General features: G+C 43.1%; 1 protein-coding gene and 1 long non-coding RNA gene across 2 annotated transcripts in view; one reads left to right on the plus strand and one right to left on the minus strand.

The window, feature by feature from the left end:
* LOC127654777 (receptor tyrosine-protein kinase erbB-4-like) overlaps positions 1-13,993 on the minus strand; it is a 514,812-nt gene that overhangs the window by 290,742 nt on the left and 210,077 nt on the right. The gene's annotated exons all lie outside the window — the stretch shown is intronic.
* On the plus strand, positions 11,220-12,579 carry LOC127654779 (uncharacterized). Its single transcript, XR_007971968.1, has 4 exons — positions 11,220-11,850; positions 11,978-12,054; positions 12,154-12,208; positions 12,343-12,579. It is a non-coding gene; the product is annotated as an uncharacterized LOC127654779 (long non-coding RNA).

The following is a 13,993-nucleotide window of genomic DNA, read 5'->3' on the forward strand; positions in this document are numbered from 1 at the left end:
TCACAAACTTGTTCAGGCATGAGCCTGCCATAAAAAGTGATGAATGTGCGCAGAGAGGACCAGCCTGCCGCATCACAAACTTGTTCAGGCATAAGCTTGAGCTGTCGACTCAAGGACATAAGAGCCCGGAGTAGCATGAATATCCCAACTATAAAATTTGATGAATGTGTGGGGAGAGGACCAGCCTGCTGCATTACAAACCTGCTGCAGAGGGACTCCTCGAGCCAAGGCTTTAGAGGAGGCGACCCCTCTGGTGGAGTGAGCCCTGACACCTACTGGCGAAGCTTGACCACGCGCCTCATAGGCCAGGGGAATAGCATCCCTCACCCAATGTGACATAGTCTGCTTGGTAGCGGCCACCCCCTGTTGTGGCCCCCATAGCAGACAAATAATTGCCCTGACTTACTTCACTGGCTAGTGCGGTGGACATAAGTCTGAAGGGCATGGACTGGGCAGAGTCTGTGAAGTCTTTCCTGCTCCGGCGTTAAAAATGGCGGGGAGCAGAAGGCTTCCAGAGTGACAGGATGTAGTGTCAAAAAAGGCAACTTAGGAAGGTAGTCAGGATGAGGATGCAGAATAGCTTTGGCCATACCTGGGACAAATTCTAAACAGACCGGCAAAACAGACAGAGCCTGTAGATCCCCAATCCTCTTAAGAGAGGTAATCGCCATGAGAAAGACCATATTGAGAGTCAGAAGTCTGTCAGATGCTGACTCTAGAGGTTCAAAGGGGGTCTCAACCAGACCCTCCAGGACTACTGCTAAGTCCCATGAAGGAGTACTGGTCCTAACAGGAGGCCTCAGTCGCATGGCTCCATGAATGAAGCGAGCGAGTAGAGGATGCCTCCCCAAAGGCACCCCGTCCATCAAGGCGTGGCAAGCCGAAATGGTGGCCACATAAACCCTGAGAGTAGCGGGGCATATGCCTGCTGACAGTTTTTCCTGCAGAATGTCCAGAACTGAAACAATTTGGCAGTTAACTGGATCTGCACCCCATTTATTGGTATAGATTATTCTGGTAGAGGGAGCCCAAGCACTAAGAATGGTCTCGATAACCTCAGGTGACAGCCCTTTTTCCCTCAGTTGGTACCCTTCAGTGGCCAAACATGAAGTTTCCACAATTCGGGCCGGGGATGAAATATCATCCCCTGCGCCTGAGACAAAAGGTCCCTCCTGTCCGGAATCACCCAAGGCGAGCCGACGAGGAGAGATATTAGCTCCGAGAACCATACCTTGTTCGGCCAGCGTGGCACTATCAGTAAGAGGCAAGACCCTTGCTGGCGAACTCTGACCAAGACTCCCGGGGGCAGAGAAACCGGGGAAAAACCCATAAAGACGCATTCAGGGTCATGTATGCGCCATCACGTGCAGACCCAGGCGGGTGCTGGGTGACTCAGGGAGAAGTAGAGGAGACATTGCGCTGTTCATAGAGGCAAAGAGGTCCTCTTCTACCCTGTAAAATATCACCCAGATTTGTTCCACTACCTAGGGGTGGAGTTTCCACTCACCCGTTGGTATTTTCTGTCTGGACAGTAAGTCTGCTACCAAATATGGGCATCCAAGGATATAAACTGCCCTGAGTGACAGGGGCTTTCCCTGGGCCCCAAGGAGTATCCGACGTGCCAGATATTTAGCTGATGTGAACGTGCACCTCCTTGATGGTTTATGTAAGAGACTACCACTGTATTGCCCACCCACACCAAGACATGGTATCCTCTGGAGGAAGAATTTCAGGGCCTGAAATACCACCATCAACTCGAGACAATTACTGTGACAACCGAGCTGATGACCCTCCCATCTCCTTGAGCTGGACGACCACTTAAGACCGCTACCCAGCCCGTCAGGGAGGCGTCTGTCATTAGCAGTCTGCGACGAGACGCACCTAGAGTGGAACCCAAGGTAAGAAACCGGGGTCTGAACCACTTAGCAAGGGAACGAAGAATGTGGCGTGTAACCCTTATTAGCCCTAGGGACTGGCCCTTGGATGAAATCCCCTGGCTTTTAGCCACAGCTGAAACGGTCTCATAAGGAGCAGGCCCAAAGGGATCACCATGGACGCAGATGCCATGAGACCTAGTATTTGTTGATACTGGTGAACAGTGCAACCTTGACCTAGCATGAGTTTGCTCAGGGTGTTCTGAATGGACGTGATACGAGCGGGAGACAACTGTGCCCGCATCATGATCCAATTCCTTATAACCCCCAGATAGGTGATTCCCCGGGTGGGAGAGAGAACGCTCTTTGACGTTGAGTCTCAGATCCGGAGAAACCAGCTAAGACAATATCCCTGTGCTGAACTGCCAGTTCTTGGAGCTGCGCTAAGATCAGCCAGTCGTCTATGTAATTCAGAATGCGGATGCCCCGGAGTCGCGAAGGAGCCAGTGCTGCATCCATGCATTTTGTGAATGTGTGGGGTGATAGGGCTAGGCCGAATGGAAGAACCCGATACTGGAAGGCTTCGTCCCCGAAAGTGAACCTCAGGAACTTCCTGTGCTGTAGCAGAATTCCAATATGGAAATATGTGTCCATGAGATCGATCGTGATCAGCCAATTGTAATGTTGGATCTGAGACACGACCGTCTTGACAGTTAGCATCTTGAACTTGAACACCCTGACCGAGCGGTTCAAGCCTCAAAGATTTAAAATCGGACGCGTCCTAGATAAAGGCAGGAAGCAATGGTACACCCAAACTCTTTGTTGGTAGCCTCTGTCACCCGAAACACCAAAGTCGGTGGGAGTGAAGAGGTTTCGTGAGTGTATCGGGAGGGCCGAAGTGGATGGTACACATGCCCCGTCCCGAGAGGAACCACCCCCACAAGGCTGGGTACAAGACCGTCAGGGTTTCTTTCTTTTAGAAATCACGACCCTGAGGTCCTGCTTCGGGGGCTGCTGAGGGCGACGAGCCTGTCCCCAGTCTTTACGAGGGGGAGCACGACTCGCCACGCTCTGCCTAGCAGAGTCGGGCGGGACTGGATGGCCGACGGCCCCGCCCCCCTGAGTGCGGGCAAGGAAAAAACTGCCCGAAGCCTTCCTCATGGCTTTTCGCCTCCTGGAATCTGGAGATAACCGTATTCATGGCGTCTCCGAAGAGACCGGAAGGCAAAACAGGAGCATTGAGTGTGAAAACTCTGTCCTTATTCTTGATACCTGGAAGGTTAAGCCATAAATGCCTCTCTGTGCTGACTAAAGCGGACATAGACCGACCAATGTCACGGGCTGTCTGCTTGGTCGCCCGGAGAGATAAATCTGTGGCCCGACGAAATTCAGAAGTGGCTTCTTTGTCGAGCGTTGCACCTGCACCGTCTTTCAGTAGGTCAGCCTGGTACGCCTGTAACTTGATAAGGCCTCCCCACTAGCATGAGGTAGTCCTGCATGGCTTAGTGGGGAGAGCGGGTTTCTTGAGTGATGATGCAGAACCCGGTGAGAGATAGCCCGCAAGCGTCTCTACCCCCGTGTCTCAGCACCCACGATAGTCGAGTATAAAGACGTTGAGGGTACGTGAACACGGAAGTATATGGGTTCCTCCATGATTGAGAAAGCTCATCATGGAGGTCATCAAAGAAAGGTAGGGACTAATATAGCGTTCCCTTTTTTTATTTTTTTTTATTATTATTGTAATAAAAAAAAATTTGGTCACCAGACAGAAATCTGTCTTTTAGTTTGGAGCGTTTGGGGGGGGTGGGGTGTGAGGTGTCTGTTGTTTGCGTGGCCAGTCTAGCTGTAGTCTGGCCACAGCCTGAGTAACCACCTCGAGTAATTTATCAGCTGCTTTATTATAATGCTTGAAATGTACAGAGGTTCAGCGCCCCCCTCGTGAATCAAAGATGCGCCGAGGTGCGCTCCAGCTTACGAGAAGGCTCAGCTGGATCTGGGGAGAGAGCGAGCGATAGGGACGGACCCGTCTCTCGCTCCTCAGCCAGATATATGCGAGAGCCCCACGATGAAAGAGTGGGCGCTGACTCCCGGAAGTAAGCGAAGCGAGTGCGAAGCATTTCGCCCGAAAGTAGGTCGCAATGCGCACACTCGCCCTGCCCCAACGCGAGAACAGCATGCTCTTCCCCCAAACAAACAAAACAAAATCGATGCGTGTCCCTGACAGTCATAGAACGTTGACAGGGAAACATGCAACGTTTGCTTTGCTTCTCCGATATTTTTCCACCTTTTTCTTTTCTATTTTATATATATATATATATAGAAAGAGAGAAAGGAGAAAACGTTCACTGTGCACTGCCTAACAAATTCTAAATCCTAGCAGAGGAAAGAAAGTTTCTGACAGGCTTGTGAGACACACAGCACAGTATGCTCTGAAGAAAACGGATCTGACGACACGCTGGTGACTCGTCTGTTTATAGCCTGGCCACAGGTGCATCTAATGATCTCACCAGCCGAGGCTATAAATTCCGGTCAATGTTCATTGACGTGTTACACACATATTCACAGCTGGTCACAATGCAGGACTGTTCCCAAAAGCGCTTAGCAAAGCGCAGCATCATAGTGAAGCTTTTTGTAAAGGGAACTATTTATTTCATTATTTTTGAAGACATCCTCACTGTGCAACATTTTTCACAAGTGCCTAAATCTTTTGCACAGCACTGTATATAGCAAGACAATAGATGTAATTTAATGTAAAAAAAGTATAATTTAATCATATAATTAACAGTAAAAGTTTATATTATATTAAAAAAGAGAAAACATGTGCTTTTTATGATAAACTATTGATAAAAGAACAGTGAAAAACAATAATTGGGACCCTTCACATTTCATTAGTATATTTTAATGGTAATATTTATGTTTCTTCTTATTTTTAATATCAGGTTTTTTTACATTGAGGTGTCCTTTGCTATATTTTATGTAGTGTAGTTAATGTTTATTGCATTATTATAGTGTCACATGAATTACCCTGATGGTGTTCTGCGTGAGTAACACGGTGTAATCTTGATGAAGGGCAACTCTTGATTTATTTTACTATTTATCACAGTAAATATCATATTTATTTAGTAATATTTTTTACAGAAAATTTCTGGCAACCACAACTGACAGTATTCCACTGTGAATGTAATATTTTTTTTTTACACAGTATGCAGAAATCTGCATGTGTAGCTCTTCTGATTTACATATTTTTACTGTAAGTGGTTACATGCATAGTACACTTTTTCCCCAACTCTTCACAAAGTCTTTTCCAACATGCAGCTTGACACAGCGGTTAATTGCTCTTCTAAAATGCACCAAATAACATTCCCACCCAGCAAGATCACTAAGTCACTCATAACACAATAACATTAAAAACACTAAATACTGGTACTATTAGAGGATGATTACAAGTATCTTTGTTTAAAGCTACATTATATAACTTTTGGCCCTCTAAGAGTTAAATCATAAAACTGTAAGTTACTTGAGGAGTAACTTTGTTTTTATAATTACGTGAGTTGGGCTTTGGCTCTGCTCTCCCGCGTGGATGAATCATGATCTGAAGTGTACCACTATAACCATGGCTATAGGTGATCATCTTATCAGAGCAAATGTCACTAACGACAACAAAACTCGCCCCCCTCAGCAAAAAATAAAGATATAAATAAATAACGAAAGGCAGAAAATGACAGATATTTGAAAATATGTCTTATGAGAAGGTAAGTAGCATATCTTCCACTGTTGTTTTGACATATTGAAAACAGTTGTCTTAAAATATATAGAATTACAAAAGTTAAGCTACAATGACATTAGACATGAAGATTGCTTGTCATATCAGATAAAATAAAATGGTGGAACTATTATAACTTAGCTAGCAGGAAAATAGACCAAGGTTTAGAAATTAGCAATTTTACCAGCAGGGCTGGACTGGCCATTGGGCATTTCGGGCATTTGCCAGGTGGGCCGACGTGCTTTGTGGGCCGGTAGCCTACATACTTAAAATTTATTTATTTATTTATTTTTTTTGTGTGAACGGCCTATAAAACTCGCACATCGGGCATACCGATGGTGATTTTTCTTCTTTTGTGGGCCGGTGTTTTTTGTTTTTTTTGCAACGGTATAAACTATTAAAGGTGGTGGATTGGCCAATTGGTCATGATCGACTCTGGGCTGGACCAATTACAGCCGAGGAGGTCAGATGCACCCTCCCCCTTCAACGGATCAGCAATCACATATCATTGCTGCTGAACAAAAAACGTAAAGGAGGAGCCGAAAAAATGAGGGCAAAAAAGAAACTTGCCCTTCAGGCAAATGCTGCCAAATGTGCTAAAATATCACAGTTGTTTGGTGGTGGCTATAGTGGAGCTTCCACTTCAGTAAAATTAGCAAGTGATGGAGGCCAGCAGCAGGTTGAAGAGGGAAAGGGGAGGCAGGAGGAGGAGAGACCCGAGGCGGCCGCCGGTCCAAGTGGCAGAACTGAACTTGAGGTAAGTTGACACACTTTTTTTAATGACGATAACGCGACGATGACTAGCTAAAAATGGCTGGCTGGCTCTAAGGTGACTAAAACATGACGAGACGTTTTCGAGTTTTCGTTTGACAAGACGAGGGACGAGGCGGAACGAAAATGATTATAACTAAGCAAGGGCGGAGTGGCAATCGGGAGAGTCGGGGCCATGACTCGAGGCCAGGTCTGATGATAGTTATACATTGCAAGTCTTAGCAACACCATCCGGCAGCCTGGTGTGCGCCCGCTGCCCTCTGGTCAAACTGTGCAGCCTCTCTCAACCCGTAAATAAATGCATCCATCGATGATCCGAAAGTTTTTTCTGACTTTTAAATGGTCTAGTGGTAGATATTTTGGTAACACTTTATAATAACTGCACGCTATTAATCATTAAGTAAGCAAACAGTTAATTCATCATTTATAAAAGCATTTATAGACATTAATAAGCAGTTTGTAAATACAGCTATAAATGCTTTTTTCTTGATTTATAAGCATATCTATAATGTGCTTAATAATTGTATTTTCATACTTTGTTAATGATTAATTAATCATTTCTAAATGAAGTATAGCATTATTTACAAACCAGTTATTTAAGAGTTGTCAGTGGTTCATAAGATCACTTAGAAAGTGTAAGTAAATGGAGTAAATTCAGGTAGTTATAAAGCATTTAGTAGTGGTCAGTTAACTATTTTTGTGAGCTCATCTAAAGTGAGGACTACTCATGCCTTGTAAAGCATTTATAAAGGAGATTTAAAGACTCAGTTATCTTCTAAACAGAAAAATGAAACAACACAACACAGTGATACAGAACAGAGAAATTATTAACAGCATTTAAATCTCCTTTGTAAATGCTTTACAAGGCATAAATAGTCCTCACCAGGGTGGAAAATTAGCACCCGCCACCAGCCAATGGCGGGTACTTTTTCAAAGTGGCGCGTGACTTTGCCTTGTATACCAGCCACAGTGGCAGGTAGATTGTAAAACATATTTTTATTGGTTACTACTTAAAACATTCCTTGTAACTGATTGGACAGCTTTTGTCAAAGAATGCTGTTGCTAAGTAACAATAATGCACTTTTGTCGAGTAACTAATTTGACTGGTTTTCAGCGCTGTGCGTCACGGACATATAGCTGAGCTGAGGTAGGCCTACATACAGTACAGACGAAAGGAAAATTAAAAAAATGTGGCGACATATACCCGGTGTTAAGAGGCCCGCCGCAGAGTCAGCAGTAGCTGTACAAACTGTTGAGGGCGAAGTAAATAAAAAGAGAAGGTACTTTTCAAACAAGTGGCGCATTGATGACGAAGGGAAAACGAGGGAATGGTTAGCCTACCTTCCCGTCGAACAGTCCATGCACTGTACTTACTGTCGAACCTATGCGTCGTCCGAAAATGCAAACAATTCGTTCAGTTAGAGGAACAACTAACCTTAAAATAGAGTCAATAAAAGAGCACGAGTCATCCAAGTCTCATATCAAGTGCACTGCCATACAGCTGGCGAAGACGGGACCCCAGGACCAAAGTGTGGCAATAAAGGCTATCTGCTCTATGCAATCCGCGCAGTTGGACCGAATGAGAATTCTATTCAGAAACGTCCATGCGATCGGCAAAAAGGGCAGACCTTTTCGGGACTACGTTTGGATGTGCAAGTAAGTAACGTTAAATTACTAACTTGAAGTTGTGTGTTTTGTGATGGCTAGATAGCTATCATTTTTTTAGTTTAGCGATAGTTTTAGCAGCCGCGAGGATAGGAGCCGATAGCCTACCGTGGGTGCTCGGAGCTCGATTGCGTGTCAGTTAAACTTTTCATCTCCAACCCTATCTGTATTTGCTTTATTATCGAAGCTTTATTATAGAGTTAACCCTCGTCGGCAAACGCTGGCTGGCGCTTTGCTGGATTTTTTCAAATAGCAGCAAAATACACTTAAATACTCCATCATTTATGGTCATACAGACTTAACTAATATTAAAAAATAAACTGTAAAATAACCATGCATAAAAAAAAAAGTTGCTAGTAAAAAATATAAGTGGCTGGTAAAATTGGGCATCCACCAGCCACTGTGGCTGGTCGGCAAAAAAGTTAATTTCCCACCCTGGTCCTCACTTTAGATGAGCTCACAAAAATAGTTAACTGACCACTACTGCACTTTTGTGTGCCGCCATGTTATTATTTAGTGTCTGCGTTTTTCCAAACAATTTTAAATATTTTTGGACCTTGATGTTATAACTATGGTATGGTATGGGGCCACCCTACTTGTAACCTTTAATAATTAAAGGTTAAAAATAAACATACTGCATTTGGTACATTATTGTTAAATTGATAATAATAATTATATTTCATTTATGTTTGATATTATTAAACAGTAATTAGGCAATTTTATCACTGATTATTGTAGTCTTTGGTCACCTTGTTATTGAGGAACTCCCCAAAATCTCAACAAATTGTGCCAATCCTTACATGTTACACCAGGTTGATCCATCATCACAAGCAGGGCAGGAGAGAGAGATGGAGCAGGAGAGAGAGATGCAAGAGGAGCAGAGAGAGATGGAGCAGGAGAGAGAAATGCAAGAGCAGGAGAGAGAAATGCAAGAGCAGGAGAGAGAGATGGTGTAGGAGAGAGAGATGCAAGAGCAGGAGAGAGAAATGCAAGAGCAGGAGAGAGAAATGCAAGCGCAGGAGAGAGAGATGGAGCAAGAGAAAGAGATTAAGCAAGAGAGAGAGTTGGAAGACCAGGAGAGTGAGAGCCAGGGCATAGATTACTTTGCTCGCCCTGAACCCGCCATATTACAGGCATTCTTAGATTACCACCCACAGCAGAACACCAGCAATGCAGTTGTGATGAGGGTGTTCAGCCGTAAAGATGGCACCAGCAGGAAGTGGCTTACTTATTGCAAAGAACGCCATTTATTGTTATGCTTTGTGTTTCTGGCATTTACAAGGCGGACTGACACCAGCGCATTTATAACAGGCATGAGTGACTGGCGACATGTACATCTGCGCACAGAGGAGCATGAAAAGAACACTACACACCAGACCTGTGCTGAAGCTTTTTTCTTAAGGTGCTCAAAAGGCAACATCAGCAGCTTGTTTGCTGGCAGTCAGTTGTCAGCTCACAGAGCACAAGTGAAAAAGAGACGGCAAGTTTTGGAGCGTATAGTGGACGTGGTCAAAGTACTAGGGAAGAGGGACTCAGCTATAGGCATGTGGAGAATGAGGCTGCATACACTTTGGGTGATAACACTGTCGATCATGGTAACTTTCTGGAATTGATTGTGTTATTAGGCAAGTATGATATGTGCCTTAGAGAACATTTGAATGACTGCATTGAGAAAAGCAAGAAGTTGCATCAGTCCAGTGGATCAAGAGGTAGAGGGTCTCTCGTCACCCTACTCTCCAAAACAACTGTCAACTCAGTGATTGATGCAATTGGCCATTTCATTCAAGAGAGCATCACCAGTGATGTCCAGAGAGCTGGGATGTTCTCTGTTCAGCTGGACACAACCCAAGACATCACAGGTTATGATCAGTGTTCAGTAATTATCAGGTATGTTACTGAGGCTGTGCAGGAGAGGCTTGTCTCCATAGTGAGGTGCGAAGCATCCACGGGACAGTACTTTGTAAACTTGCTTTCTGGAGTTTTAGAGTATCTGAATCTGGACAAGGCCATGTGCATTGGGAATGCAACAGATGGTGCTTCAAATATGCAGGGCCAGTACAAAGGCTTTTCAGCACTTATGACTGCCCAGTCTCCAACTCATGTGCATGTGTGGTGCTATGCACACATACTTAATCTTGTGCTTGCTGACACAACACAAAGTGTCATTGAAAGTGGATCACTCTTTAATTTACTTAATGACATAGCTGTGTTCATCAAGGAGTCCTATCACAGGGTTAATCTGTGGGAGAATCAAACCCAAGAAGAGACAAGACACAGACGCCTCAGTCCAATAGGTGAGACACGGTGGTGGGCCAAGCATGATGTCCTCCAAAAAATCTTTGGACATTTTGGAAAACCAGATGATGGCCTCTTCATTGATGTAGTGCTCACGCTGGAAGCCATTGAAAAGAGGGAAAAAGAAAAGCCAGCTGTTCGTGCCAAAGCACAAGGCTTTAAAGAGTGTCTCTTGAAGCATAAAACTGTCTTAACAGCACAGATATTTCTTAGAGTGTTTGAGCAAACAACTCCTCTGTCGAAGTACCTCCAGTCAACGGGGATGGACATTCTCTCTGCCCATCATATGGTGACTGCCACACAAGATAGCCTCAAAAGTATCGCCAGGGACTTCCCAACTGTGAAGGCAGCTGCAGACACATTTGTGAAACAGACAAATCAGAAACTCGAGGAGAGGGAGGACAACACAGACATGAAAGTGGAGGCTGCACTACCTGAAAAGAGAGCCAAGAAGAGAAAACGCATGGCCGGAGAGATGACTGAAGATGAGTTGCAAATCAATGCTGAGAAAACATATGAGGTGAAAGTGCACAACACCATCCTGGACACAGTTATTGAAGCAATCCACAGACGATTTGTCACAAATGGCCCTCTTGTTGCGGATTTGGCATGGTTGGACCCCAGGAAGTTTAGCCAGGTCAGAACAGTTTCTCTTCCTAGTAATGCACTTCAAAACCTCAGCACATGTCTCCTGAAATTTGACAGCAGGGCTACAGTAAATAACCTTCAGTCAGAACTGAAAAGTTTTGCTGGACAGTGGGAAAGGCTTAAGACATCACATGTAGATGACTACAGAACAGCAAAGGATAGATCTGAAGAATGGGACGAAGAAAGTGAAATTGTGACCAAAAGCTGTGATTCTTGCAAAAATTGCCCACTGTGCTGCTATCAAATTCTCAGGCGGTTCAACATGCTGTCTGATGCCTACTGTCTCCTTGGGCTGGCATACAAGTACCTGCTGACCCTCTCTCTCACTCAGGTTGCCTGTGAAAGAACATTCTCTACACTCAAATTCATTAAAAGCAGACTCCGAAGCAGCCTGTCTGGAAACAGGCTTGAGATGTTTATGCTGATGGCCACTGAAAAGGACATTCTTATGTCATTGGACTCCGACATGGTCATTGACAGGGTAGCTGAGAAGAGTGACCTGCTGAGAAAGCTGCTTTTGTAACCTGGTGGGGTGAAATAAAATTATCAAAACATTCCTAATTATGTTTCAGTTAAGATTAAATTCAACTTTATTGTTATTGCCTAAAAGTACAGTCAAATGAATAGGTTTTGTATCTATCTTCACTTCAAACAAGTCACGTGCTCAGAAAATGCTTAGAATGTGTCCATTTTAATAGGTTTTAATGCATAAGACAGTAGATAGAATAAATATTAGATAATATAAATATGAGAGTTTTCTTACAGCCTTAATCTGTCATTGTTTCGTTTCAGACTGTCAGTCAATTTTGGAAGCCTGAAGTGGGTTCATTTTAAGTAAGTACTATATAGAATATGATTAAACCATTTCTCTAGAGTAAACATACCAGTAGTGTCATCGTCTGAAAAAATCCATTAAGTGCAAGTCTTTCTCACCCTTCGCTGTCTGTCCTTTCACTTAAAGGTTTCCATATTCCATATGTTAAGATATGTTCAGTGTTGCTGCTGTGGAAGTGTTGTGGGTGACTTTTTATTGATGCAGTGAGTAAATAGTCTTTGGTGATACAATTCAATCACAATCTGTCCTTAATAGATTTTATTATTTATCTAATCGTTGTTCCTCTCTGTCCTGTTTTTCAGGGTCTAATCATACTTTAAGAGGTTCTCTAGACCATGCAACTTTTTAAGTTCCTACGTAAGTACTACTGTATATGATTCAGCTATTTTTGTGGAATAAAGATACAAGTAGTGTGATCATATGAGCAATTCCAACAAATGCCATTCTTTCTCACCCTTCTCTGTCCTTTTTACTTGTGTCTTGTTTTTCAGGGTCCCATCATAATTTCTTAAGAAGTACTGTATATGATGTCAGTATTTTCCAACATTTTCTAAATACTGTACCAGTACTGTGTAAAATGCCATCAAAAAGTCAATTAAGTGTTATTCTTTCTCACCTTTCTTTCTCTGTCTCCTTTCACTTTTTAAAGGCTGCCATGTTAAAAAAAAATATTTTGTGCTGCCATGCTGTTTGTTGATGTGGTAAATAAATAGTTTATGAAAATACCACTAAATCTGTCATTTATTAATTTTAATATTCATTAATGATCATGTCTCACCTCTAGTCTTCTCTGTCTTAATTTCAGGTTTCCACCATGTGCTGTAGATAGACAGTTCAGGAGGAGGTTAACTTAACCAAGCAGTCTTTTGTTTTCCGCTAATTACTGATTAGAATACCAGAATAGGGAGGATGGTGTAGGTTTAAGTTTATTAGATTGATACATATATACCAACAAGACAGTGTACATCGCTGTCAGAACAGCGTTTGTTTTCATTCAAAGGCTTTATGGCTTTGCCAATAATACCTGGTGGGCCGGTCTCTAGTCAAATTGCCCGGGCCGATTTTTTGTCCCAGTCCAGCCCTGTTTACCAGCGTAAAAGTTGTCCTTCCTTCTTCGAAAATAAAATTAAAAGCACTGCAGTTTCACAATCCACAATTCTTTATTTTGAAACAGGTGATTCCCCAAAGGGTTGCATTTTTTTATTATCCATGGTCAATGTTGCTCATTTGTTGTGGCTACAACCTTTCAGCTTCAAACTACTACCACACCTATCACTGCGCATAAATGCACTGTAGTAGCTGGATCTTATTTTTCTTTTATTTACGGACATGCATAAACAAGCACGGACGAATGATGGAAGTTTGCAATTTCCTTCCAAATTTGTATAAAAATCATTATTATAGGCTTACCAAAATGAATCGTGGTAAGGCAAAAACATGGTTTGGAAGAGAGATTGTTGGTGTACTTGATCATTATTGAAATTTTGTTTATTTCTAACAAAAAATCTGTAGTGTAGCTTTAAATCAAAGATATTACAAAGATGTCCTTTTTTGAATAAATGGTAACACAATTGATTCAAAATGTATTGACTCTAAATTAAATAGGTACCAAATACCACCCAGCCTCAGCAGGAGAGATCAATGACATCCTCTGGATCCTTGCTAGTGTGTTACCTGTGACAGGTTTCCTGAGTGAGAGAGCAAGATATGGGGGATAATCTGATATGATCTGTGTAAACTCCCTCCATATGGTCCACACACACTTCATGGCAAGGGAAGATGCCATTCTGCATTTAAACCCATCAGCAGGACATCTATGACAGACAGCTTCTTTTCAGAATGCTGTATGGTTGTCTGGATGGAGGAAAATACTTTAAGACAAGCCGCAAAACCCTGAGGCACAAGGCACGTTTGAGCAAACTACAGGCCTGTATTCCCATCCTCCCATCTCACTGAGGCCCCATTTTTGTTGATGTTGATCTAGCCATAAATCCATGTCATTCACTAATAAGAGCAATATTTATTATCACAGGCCCATCACATATAGTTCATAACCAAAGACATTTAATTTGCTGCTGTATGGCAACTCTCTCAGTTTCAGAGCACTGGGTCATTGGCAATTAGAGAGTGTAGGAAATGTGC

The sequence above is a fragment of the Xyrauchen texanus genome, chromosome 14 (assembly GCF_025860055.1).
Source record: "Xyrauchen texanus isolate HMW12.3.18 chromosome 14, RBS_HiC_50CHRs, whole genome shotgun sequence".
Taxonomy (NCBI): Eukaryota; Metazoa; Chordata; class Actinopteri; order Cypriniformes; family Catostomidae; genus Xyrauchen; species Xyrauchen texanus.